The sequence below is a fragment of the Chrysochloris asiatica genome, unplaced genomic scaffold (assembly GCF_000296735.1).
Source record: "Chrysochloris asiatica unplaced genomic scaffold, ChrAsi1.0 scaffold00127, whole genome shotgun sequence".
In the NCBI taxonomy this organism is placed as follows: domain Eukaryota; kingdom Metazoa; phylum Chordata; class Mammalia; order Afrosoricida; family Chrysochloridae; genus Chrysochloris; species Chrysochloris asiatica.
In genome coordinates this window covers 5,922,367-5,933,638 of record NW_006408645.1, presented here as the reverse complement: position 1 = coordinate 5,933,638, position 11,272 = coordinate 5,922,367, and the positions used below count along the sequence as shown (strand labels likewise).

The following is an 11,272-nucleotide window of genomic DNA, read 5'->3' as shown; positions in this document are numbered from 1 at the left end:
CAGCGTATTGTCCATTTCTGATATCTTATTATTGATCATCTGGATGATCATCTGGATATCTTTTTGCAGATTTTGAATTGTTTCCCATGCTGTATCAACCTTATTTGTTTGCTCCTGTAGTACTTTCCTTACTTATTCTTGTTTTCCCCCACCCCTTTTCGGAGGATTTGAATTTATTTCCATATCATTCTTCTTAATTCCCTCTCTGGCATATCCAGAACCTGCTATTCCTCCTCTCTAAAGCCTTTGACTGTCTCCAGCTCATTTACATTAGCTACTCTCTGTTTTTGGACATGTTTCAATAATATTTGTTGCTTACCCTTTCATGATTATTTTTATTATTATTATCATTTAGTTTTAGTGAATGCTTGAACATTGGTTGTTTGATTACTGGGTGTCTCCTAGTGAATATGATCAGGAGATAGGCTTCCCTTAACACCAGTAGTGCTTAGCAGGTGTTGTTGGGTCTTGTCTCAGTGGTCGAATATAATGGGGTATGCTTATAGCTTGGCTATATGGCCATGATTGCTGCCTCTTCTTAGGTAATGTAGGGAGGAAAAGTCCTACCTCCAGGAAATATGTGTGATCAAAAGGACCAAAAGCAGAAGTAATATAAATGCATAGAAAAAAATCACCACTTTGGAGCAGAAATGAAGCTGTGGTCCACTATCCTAAGCTACATTGTCAGTGTGTGTGCATTTAGAAGCCTCCAGCAGGGAGTGGGGTGACTCCTCTCTCAGGCCCCTTCTCTAGTCACTACCATAGAGGTGTGCAAGTAGATATAGGGAAGTTAATGGGAAAAAGATCGTCCACCATTTTTGTCTCTGAAGGTCAGTTAGTTATTTGTGTGTGCTTAGTGCAAATCTCAGGATGGTTGAGTCCTGTTATGCTGGGGTTTTACAGATTGCTTTGAGTTGGTCCTACACAGGGAGCTCCAGCAGCAAAATGGCCTTGGATTGTAAGGACAATAGCTGGAAATTCCAAACTGCTACCTGGGAGAAAGGCGAGGTGCCCTGCCCAGGCTCAGAAGCATAGCCTCAGAACCCTGCCCAGGTTGCTTGTGGTAGGAACCTATTCTGACCTGTACTGGTGCCGGACGTTCTGCTGGGGAGATTTTGGGTCCGTGTGTGATGTCATAAGTTGCAGCCAAGCTCCCCTCTCTGTACAGTGGGTAAACTGTCCCGCCTGATGTCCGAGCTGAGAAATGAATTTGGGACAGGGAGAGAGAGAGAGAAAGGGAGAAATGTGTAGTTTTCCGTGGCTTTTTCTCTTTTTTTTTGCTGAAAGCACTGCTTTCTGAGCTGGGCTGTCTTTAGCCCCACCCTCTAAACTCTGTCTGGATGGGGTAGTTGCTGAGGCTGTCCAGTCTCCAGATTCCTAAATCATCCGTATTTTCCTTAATATCATGATTTTTTCACTTGCAAGGGCAGGGAACTGACATTCTGGATCTTATAGTAGATCCAGAGGTCTGGAGTTGTTCTATGAGTGCTTTCTTTATGAGATTCCCCTCCCTTCTCACTGGAGCATACCCTACCTGGTATTTGGTGGCTGTAACCCCAACCGGAAGTCCATAGCCTTGTTTTCTGTCAATGCCTTCAGTACACCTTGAACTTATTCCTAAAGTACCATTGATTCTTGATCACATGCTACTCCTTAAAATGGCTGGACATTGGCCATTTCTTTTTGGTACAGTGATTCTATGTACCCCTTCTATCTTCGAATTTTTTCCCCCTCAGTTCCTTACACTTAAGAAATGCTGAATGTGTCCTCCAAAATTTTATATTACAATCCTAACTCTAGGGATGACATTAAGAAAATCATAAAGGAAGAAAGCAAAAAGTCATTGAGAAAACAAGAGAGAAGGAAAAGACCAAATTGAATGTCAAAAGAAACTCTGAAATTTGCTCTTCAGAAAAGAGATGCTTAAGCAAATGGAATAAGTGAAGAGGTACAAGAACTGAACAGAAAATTTGAAAGGTCTGTTTGAGAAGACAAAGTCTAATATTATAATGAAATGTGAAAAGATACAGAAGTAGAAAACCAAAAGGGAAGACCATGCACAGTATTTATCAAGCTAAGGGAACTGAAGAAAAAATAGGGAAGGATTCTATGGGCAAAATACTGAATGATACAGAAAGCATTAAAAGAACATGGAAGGACCAAGAACTGTCATGTTTTGCACAGCAACACCACTCAGTGACAGACAGCAAACTCAGAGCCCCTCTGAGTTCCCAGCTGGCAACAGGGCTCCCGTCAGGACATGGACCTGAACCAGGGAGATGGCATCAGATCCTTCTCATTCCCTGAAAAAGGGGCCAGGAAAAGCCAACACAGGCTCGGTCTCCAGCACCAGCTACAGCATGTGCTCTCTAACAAGCTCAAGGTCCAGCCCCACTTCCAGAACCATCTGAAGGACCACCTCCTGAGGGAGAGCCTGGTCCACCCCAACTTCTCCATCAGCACTCCCAGAATCTGAGGGAGAGCATGCTTCTGTTCCACCTGGAGATCTACCAGGAGCACCCCCTCCAGAACCTGCTCTCGAGGCAGAACCAGTCTCAGCACCTCCTCCAGCATCAGCCTAGGCTGGGGTCTGCTCCATCCTGAACCTCAGTGTCCTCCCCCAAGATGGCACTGCTGTGATCGCATTCAACTGTTTTCTTACTTTATTTTGCTTTACAGTGTAGTCTAATTATTTTTTTTATGTTTAATTTAACATTCAATAAAGTTTTGCATTTTAGTTATTTGAAAGTTATAAAAAAAGAACGTGGAAGGAATACACAGAGTCACTGCACCCAAAAGAAATGGGTGATGTTCAGCTATTTCAAGAGCCAATGCTCCTGAAAGAAGATGTCCAAAGTGTACTGAAGTCATTGGCAAAGAACAAGGCACTGGGATTTGATAGAATACGAATTGAAATCCTTCAACAAAACGAGGCACTCATTCATCTATGCCAAGAAATTTGGAAGACAATTAGGTGGCAAACTGCCTGGAAGAGATCTGTGTTTGTGCCCATTCCAAAGAGACATGACCCAATAGAATGTGGAAATCATTGGACAATATCATTGATATCCCAAGCAAATAAGGTTTTACTAACAATCATGCAAAAATGGCTGTAGCCATACATTGACAGAGAACTTCTAGAGGTTCAAGCCAGGTTCAGAAGAGGATATCATTGCTGATGTCAGATGGATCTTGGCTGAAAGCAGAGAATTCCAGAAAGATGTTTACCTGTGGTTTATTGATTACATGAAGGCTTTCAATGGTGTGTATGTTCTATGGACAACATTGTGATGTATGAGCCTTACAGAACACTTAATTGTGCTCATGAGGTACCTATACATAGAGCAAGAGTCAATTGTTTAAACATCACAAGGGAAAAACGAACGGTTTAAAATCAGGAAACGTGTGCCAGGGTTGTATTCTTTCAACAAAATTATGCAATATGTATGCTGAACATATGATCCAAGAAGCTGGATTATATGAAGAAAATGTGGCATCAGGATTGGAGGTAGACTCATAATCAACCTGCGATAAACAGATAATACTACTTTGCTTGCTGATAGCCAAGAGGACTTAAAATACTGATGAAGATCAAAGACCAGCCTTTGGTATGGGTTGCATCTCAATGTAAATAAAACAAAAAATCCTCACCACTGGACCAATAAACAATAGCCATATAAATGGAGAAAAGATTGAAGTTATCAGAGAGTTCATTTTTCTTGGATCAACCATCAACACTCATGGATGCAGCAGTCAAGAAATTAAATGACGTATTGCATTGGGCAAATCTGTTGCACAAGACCTTTTTAAAGTGTTGAAGAGCAACGATGTCAGCTCGAGGACTAAAGAGCACTTGACCCAAGTCATGGTATTTTCAATAACCTCATATACATGCGAAAGAAGAGCAGTGAATAAGGAAGACCTTAGAAGAATCGATGCTTTTGAGTTATGGTGTTGAAGGAGAATAATGAAAGTACCATGAACTACCCAAAGAACAAACAGATGTGTGTTGGAAGAAGGACAGGTAGCGAGCTCCTTGGAAGCTAGGATGGCCAGATTTTGTCTCTCAAACTTTGTACATATTGTCAGGAGGGACCATTCACTGAAGAAAGATATCATGTTTGGTAAAGTGGAGGGTCAGAGAAAAAGAGGAAGGAAGATCCACAGTGAGATGGATTACCACAGTAGCAGTAGCAGTGGACTCAGGTATAAAAACAATTGTGAAATTGGCCCAGGACTGGCCAGTGTTTCATTTTCTTGTGCATGGGGTCACTATGAGTCAGTTGTTATGTTAATGAAATGATAGCATGTAGGATGTGTTCAAACTTAATCATTTCTTTGTTATAAAGAGTAGCACAGATACAGAGGCAAACATGCACAAACTTGGGGAGGGTGGGATGCCATGTGAAACATCAAGGAACCTAGGACAACTGGAGCTACAGATGCCAGGGCTACAGATGAAAAAAGAGACAAGTATATTCCCCCAGAGTCAACCAAGGGAGTGCAGTCCCCTAAAGCTGGTACACTGTAGTATTTCTGCTACAGCAGCACTAGGGTACATACACATGGACAAGGGGTTAGAACTTTAGCATATCTTTTTTTGGTTGATACAATTTCCTCCATAACACATGAACTTTGTAAATAGTAAGAAATACCAGAGTCTTCCATTGACAAACAGAAGAAAGTTTTCTGACATAGCTTGGGTTGTACTGGAAGTACATTCCAAAGGAGGATACAAATACAAGTAAGTAATTTGGGGGGTGAGCACAGGGAATATAATAGAGAAATGAGGGAGTAAGACAAAGAAGATGCAGTGCAGTAAAATACTTGATACAGGTTTTAGCCATAGTCTATGTAGGATTTTGTTTTTGTTGTGACGTGCCATCTGTCAGTTCCAACTCATAGTGTATAGGGTTTCCAAGGAGCACCTGGTGAGTTTGAACCACCAACCTTATGGTTCAAGTTGTCCTTTTGGTATAGTGCTTTATCCCACAGTGCCACACCAAGAGACCTGGAGCTGGTTAGGAGGCTTTGTGACCCACAAATGGGGTCAGGTAGCTTACTAATAATATAAATAAGCTATATGAGTGTTTCTGAACACTTAATTGTGTTCATGAGGAATCTGTACATGGACCAAGAAGCAGTTGTACAAACAGAACATGGGGACACTGAATGGTTTAAAATTAAGAAAGGTGTGTGACAGGGTTGTATTCTTTTACCATACTTATTCAACCTGTATGCTGAGCAAATAATCTGAGAACTGGGTTCTATGAAGAAAAACATAGCATCAGGATTGAAGGAAGACTCATTAATAACCTGCGATATGCAGATGATACAACCTTGCTTGCTCAAAGTGAAGAGAACTTAAAATATTTACTGATGCATCTCAATGTAAAGAAAACAAAAATCCTCACCACTGGACCAATAAACAACATTCTTGTTAATGGAGAAAAGATTGAAGTTGTCAAGGATTTCATTCTTCTTGGAACAACCAACACTCATGGAAGCAGCAGTCAAGACTCAATTGACGTAAAGTGAAACAGCCAGAGCAGAATGTCTCTATATCTAACAGTGGCAATGGTATCAGAATTCCTCAAGCAGGCCTGGTTTATTGACAATGAAGAGCAGGAATATGTTAAAACTGTGAACGGATCCAAAGGTGACCCGGGATCAGCAGTGTACCCCTATCCTAGCTTCAATCCATCTTCAGATGTTGAAGCCTTGCACAAAGCAGTAACAATTAAAGGTGTGGATGAAGCTACCATCATTGATATTTTAATTAAGAGGAACAATGCACAATGCCAACAAATCAAAGGAGCTTACCTTCAGGAAAAAGGAAAGCCCCTGGATGAAGCGCTGAAGAAAGCCCTCACAGGCAACCTTGAAGTAGTTGCTTTGGCTTTATTAAAGACTCCAGCCCAGTTTGATGCTGATGAGCTCCACAGAGCCAAGAAGGGCCTTGATAACTGATGAGGACACTTAGTTCTTGATACCAAAATTTCAGTCTAACAAAGAAATCAGAGAAATTAACAGAGTGTACCAAGAAGAATCGAAGAGAGATCTGGTTAAATGGTGATTATTGGAATGCTTTGCTTTCTCTTGCTAAGGGTGACCAATCCGAGAATTTTAGTGTGAATGAAGACTTGGCTGACACAGATGCCAGAGCCTTATACAAAGCAGGAGAAAAAAGAAAGGGGACAGATGTGAATGTGTTCAATACCATTCTGACCACAAGGAACTATCCTCATCTTAGCGGAGTGTTCCAGAAATACACCAAATACAGTCAGCATGACACGGACAAAGTTCTGAACCTGGAGCTGAAAGGTGACATCAAGAAGTGCCTCACAACTATTGCAAAGTGCGCCACGAGCAAACCAGCTTTCCTTGCTGAGAAGCTTCATCAGGCCATGAAGGGTGCTGTAACCTGCGATAAGACATTGATCAGGATTATGGTTTCCTGTTCTGAAATAGACATGAATGATATCCAAGTATTCTATCAGAAGATGTATGGTGTCTCTCTTTGCCAGGCCATCATGGATGAAACCAAGGGAGATTATGAGAAAATACTGGTGGAGTTTGGTCAAGTTTTTCATCCTGCTAGGTATAAAATGAGCCATATCTGAAATGTAGGTGGGAGATCTCAGTACCATTAAGAAAGAAAAGCCATGAGTGGAGTGCATTCTTTGGGCCCCACGATACCTGTGTGTTGAACCTCCTCAATCTACGACAGAGTGCTCTGACAACAGAGACGTTTGTTATGACATCAGAGAAGCGTCATCAGCAGAGACAATAGTAATGGTAGCATGAGACAGAACAGTGTGTGTCCTGGCCCCTTAATGCTTGCTTGCAGAGTGAAATACCTTCCAGTCATTTTACTGGGAAGCTAGGTTTGTTGACCCCTGGAGTTGGAGCTAAGTGTCTTTTGGCTGAGGCTTATGGTAGGCTTATGGTAGAGTGGCGTGTCCTCTGGGCATTTATTAGAGGTTTAAAAAGAGCTTTGTAATGTTACCTGAGCAGAGCAAAGGCTAAGGAGCATTGGGGCTAAGTGGCCAAGGACCAGACAAAATAGTGTCTGGGCAAAGCTGAGAAAAGGCACTCGAGACGACAGCATTTCTCATCCTGAATTATAACTGTTACCTTTCACAAGGAGTTCTGGTGTGGTATTGTGCAATATGCAATGGGCTGCTAACTACAAAACTGACAATTCCAATACATCAGCCACTCCTCAGAAACCCTATAGAGGGTACTATGAGTCAGAACTGACTCAACGACACTTAACAACTTTCCTAAGAAACCCTATAATGGTGAATATGGTCTGTGAGATCTGTGTGACCATAACAATAAAGTATTGAACGTAGCAAAAGAGTCAAAAATACCTTGAGAGGCATGGTTTGTGTCAGAATTGGTTTGGAGGGTTGTTGTTGATAAGTGCTATTGAGTCAGTTCTAACTCATAGAGACCCTGCATAAGGTTTCCTAGGAATAGCTGGTGAATTTGAACTGCCGACCTTGTGTTTCAAACTGTCTTTGCAGTCCAGTGCATTAACCCATAATGCCATACTGGGACTCCTGGTTTGGGAAGGCAGAGGCATGTTTTATCTCTGCCTCAAAGGAAATGACCATGGGTTGATGCTGATTGATTCCCCCTTATGAAGCCAGAGGAATTCAGACACTGCCTCTAGACCATTTTTATAGGAGGAAAGGCAGATTTTAAAAACTGAGTTGTAAAATAAATACCATTGATTGTATTTGGAGTTTCATCTTGCTAAAAGAAAAAAAAAATCCCTGGGAGTCAGTATAGAACATTTGTGACAGAGATATCTTGCCAAATTGATAAGGAAGATAGTGTATTGATCCATCACTGTCCTTCAGATATTAACTGACTACTTTTCCTAGAGGAAAGGAGAGAATCACTAAGTTATCGGGTCCTTCTTGTTGGTCATCAGAGAAATCCTTCAGGTATTCAGATATAGATGCTGGCATTGAGAAGATAGACTTATCTTCATAATACTCATGGGTACTGAGGCACTGACATCTACTATAGTTTGACCAGATAGGTCTTATATTAAGGTGTCCTGTTTTGGCATTGTAGGATAAACATTGGATTGCTAACTGCAAAGTAATTTAAAAATCTGTAATTAATAACTTTTGCTAATAGGCAAAGGTTGCTTTGTTTTGTTTCTAACACAGATTCAAATCAAAGCTTTCAAATAATTCCTTGGCATGTCTTTTGCTCTTTTCAGCAAAAAGGTTAATGGCTTATATTGAGTTTAAAATTCTGCCTTAACATTTTTGTCTGGTTTAAAAATAGATAATTTCGCTCTGTCTTTAAACACACACACACAATCAATTCATAATCAATATACTAAGACTCTATTTAAAATTCAAATATTCATCAATCCCATTGGTCTTTCATAAACTAAACTTAATGTGATGGGAGAAAGGTAATCCAATGTGATGGACTTCTAATCAGAGTACTTAGAAATTAAGGTTGAAACTTGGAGAGCATTAATTTCACTAAAATATGTAATTTTAGAAGATGAGTCTATATAGTTCATTGAATTTACTATGTGCCATTTAAAAGCTCAGGGAGTAATAATAATAATGTTGTTCAAACTTAATACTATAATGAGTCCATTTTACAGATGACTTCCAGTCATCTCAGAGGGGGGAAATCCGTAGGCTTCTGGGACTTGACCATATTAATAATACAGGAGTCCTGATGTGGTGCTATGGGTTAATGTGCTGGACTGCAAAGTAGGTTTGAACTGCAAGGTTGGTGGTTCAAGCTTACCAGCTGATCCTAGGGTTGCTATGGGTCAGATGCGACTCAAAGGCACTTACCAACAACAATTAACAATAGAAGCAAATGATCAAGGATGCTTACTTTGCCAGTAACCAGGTTTCATTATCTTGATGCTTATGTGGTCCAGCTAAGGCACCACCTCTCTGATATATGGGTTTGGTTTTTGGTTCTTGGGAACATTTAAACAGTACCCAAGAAGACTAGTTATTGATTTTTTGGATTTGCTTGGATTTTATTGTTTTACTTACCTACCCCCTGGTGTGGTGCTGTTGATTAATTAATGTACTAGACTGCAAAGTCAGTTTGAAGTGCAAAGTCGGTAGTTCAAACTCCAAATGCTTCTCAAAAACTCTATAAACGGTCACTTTAGTCAGAGCCAACTCGACAACACTTGACAATAATAACAGCAACACAATCCTTACTTGCCTCCTGGTGTGGTACAGTAGAATCAACACTGGACTGCCATGCACAAGATCAGCAGTTCAACCAAGGACTCCTTGAAAACCCTATATAGGGTCACTATGAGTTGGAACCGATGGTTTGACAGTTAACAACTTTAAGATCCTTTTCCTTGGAATCTATGAGTGAGGCACTAAAGTATTTTGATCTTTATTTTACAAGACTCATCTGTATACAGATAATAAGCTAATGTTCCCATATTACTAGGATCGGATTTTTCCATCTTTTCTTTAGGATAACTCATGATACAATATTCCTAAGGTTTAGAGGTTATAACTGATGTAATTTTAGTTCATCTTGATATACCTATTTCATATTATGATGACTGGGTTCCATAATTGTTGTTAAGTGCTATTTATGACTCATAGATAGTTATCTTATGCACAAGAGAACAAAACACTGCCCAGTCCTGCACCATTGTCACAGTTGTTATGTTTAAGCCCATTACTGCTGCCACTGTGTCAATCCATCTTGCTAGGGCTCATCTTCTTTTTCACAGACCCACTGCTTTACCTTATCAAGCATGATGTCTGTCATCCATGAATGTATGCTCTTGAAGCTATGCCCAAGGTACTAGGACATCCACCTCTTCATAGCTTTGTTGTAGCTTTATATTCCCCCAAGGAGAAACAGCAGGCTGCAGTTTATCAGACCCTGGTTGTGACGGATGTGATTATGGTTCTCGCCATCACTACTCACCCCATTGTAGGGTGGGTTAAAGATTGAACTAGGAAGCCCAAGAGTGGGATGACCCAAATGCCTACCCTCACAAAGTGGGGGTGGGGGGGGTGCATATTTACAACAGGAAAGTATGCTCATGACAAGCCCCCTCAGTGCCAAGCTGTAACTGTTTCTGGGTCCAGTGACTTACGTCACTTCCTCCTAGCTCCCTAGTGTCCCAGAACTGATGTGTTGGCCAGCCTGTACCAGCTGACAACTGGTGTATGGATGGGTTTAGTAACAGACAACCTTCTAATGGAGGGCGGTGGCATACCAGCCTACTATGAAGACTCTTTGGATGGATAAAGTTAGTCACTAGTGTAGCCATTGCATTGAACTGTATGGCTTGTGGTCACACATGACAAGGGCCCCTTGGCCATTTATACAGAGAGTTGGACATTTTTAAAATTCTTTATTCTGTGACTCCCAACCTGGTTTGAGAATGAATGGCTAGTATAGCATCAGTCAGTATGGGGACAAACGTTATGGGCAGACTTATGGACTGAAGGGACAGAAGAAGCAGGTTATGCTATATCATATCAATGACCATGCCCATATGACCTTCCCAGGAAAGGATGTAGCAGATACCCTAGCCAGGGTGTGCTAGCTAAAGCAAGCTCCCGCTTCTGATGTCACAAGAAGGCTATACAAGAAATTGTTACATGCCAACCAAAAGACTATGTGAGCGGTCACAAAATGATGGAGATTGCCACTGACCTATGAAGAGGTGCTGGGCCTTTGCAAAGCAAGCATCCTGTGCTCTCACCATACTATATGATGACCCCAGTGGGGTTGGGCACTGTGAAAAGGGGATATGTAGAGGGAAATTGAATTTATTGGACAACTGCCAACGTTAAAGGATGTCCTCCATGCTTTAACTTGTATAGACACCAGATTGATGTACGCCTATCCTAGCAGGTATGCAGATCAGCAGGCCATCATTGCAGGATTGCATTGCCTTTGTGTCCAGGATGCATGTCCCCAGGTAACAGAAAGTGACTAAGGAATTCACTTCACCAGAGTCAAAGTGCAACAACAGGTTAAGGATTTGTACACTCCATGTGTCCTACAACCTGTAGGCTGTGGGAATGATTAAGTACTAGAAGAAAGAGCTGAGGATGCACACCTACTCTTTTCAAGGTAAAGTACCTATTTATGGGATTTGGGACAGACTCTCAATGAGTGGCATAGGTCTGGTGACTCTGCTTCCCTGGAAGCACTTATTTCTGTGGGAGACAGCCTGTTGCAATTATAGATCCAGACTAAAGATGAATTGTTACTACCTCTG

General features: G+C 41.2%; 1 pseudogene; it reads left to right on the top strand.

The window, feature by feature from the left end:
• The first annotated feature begins 5,553 nt into the window (after positions 1 to 5,553).
• On the top strand, positions 5,554 to 6,623 carry LOC102814232 (annotated as a pseudogene).
• The last annotated feature ends 4,649 nt before the right edge of the window (positions 6,624 to 11,272 follow it).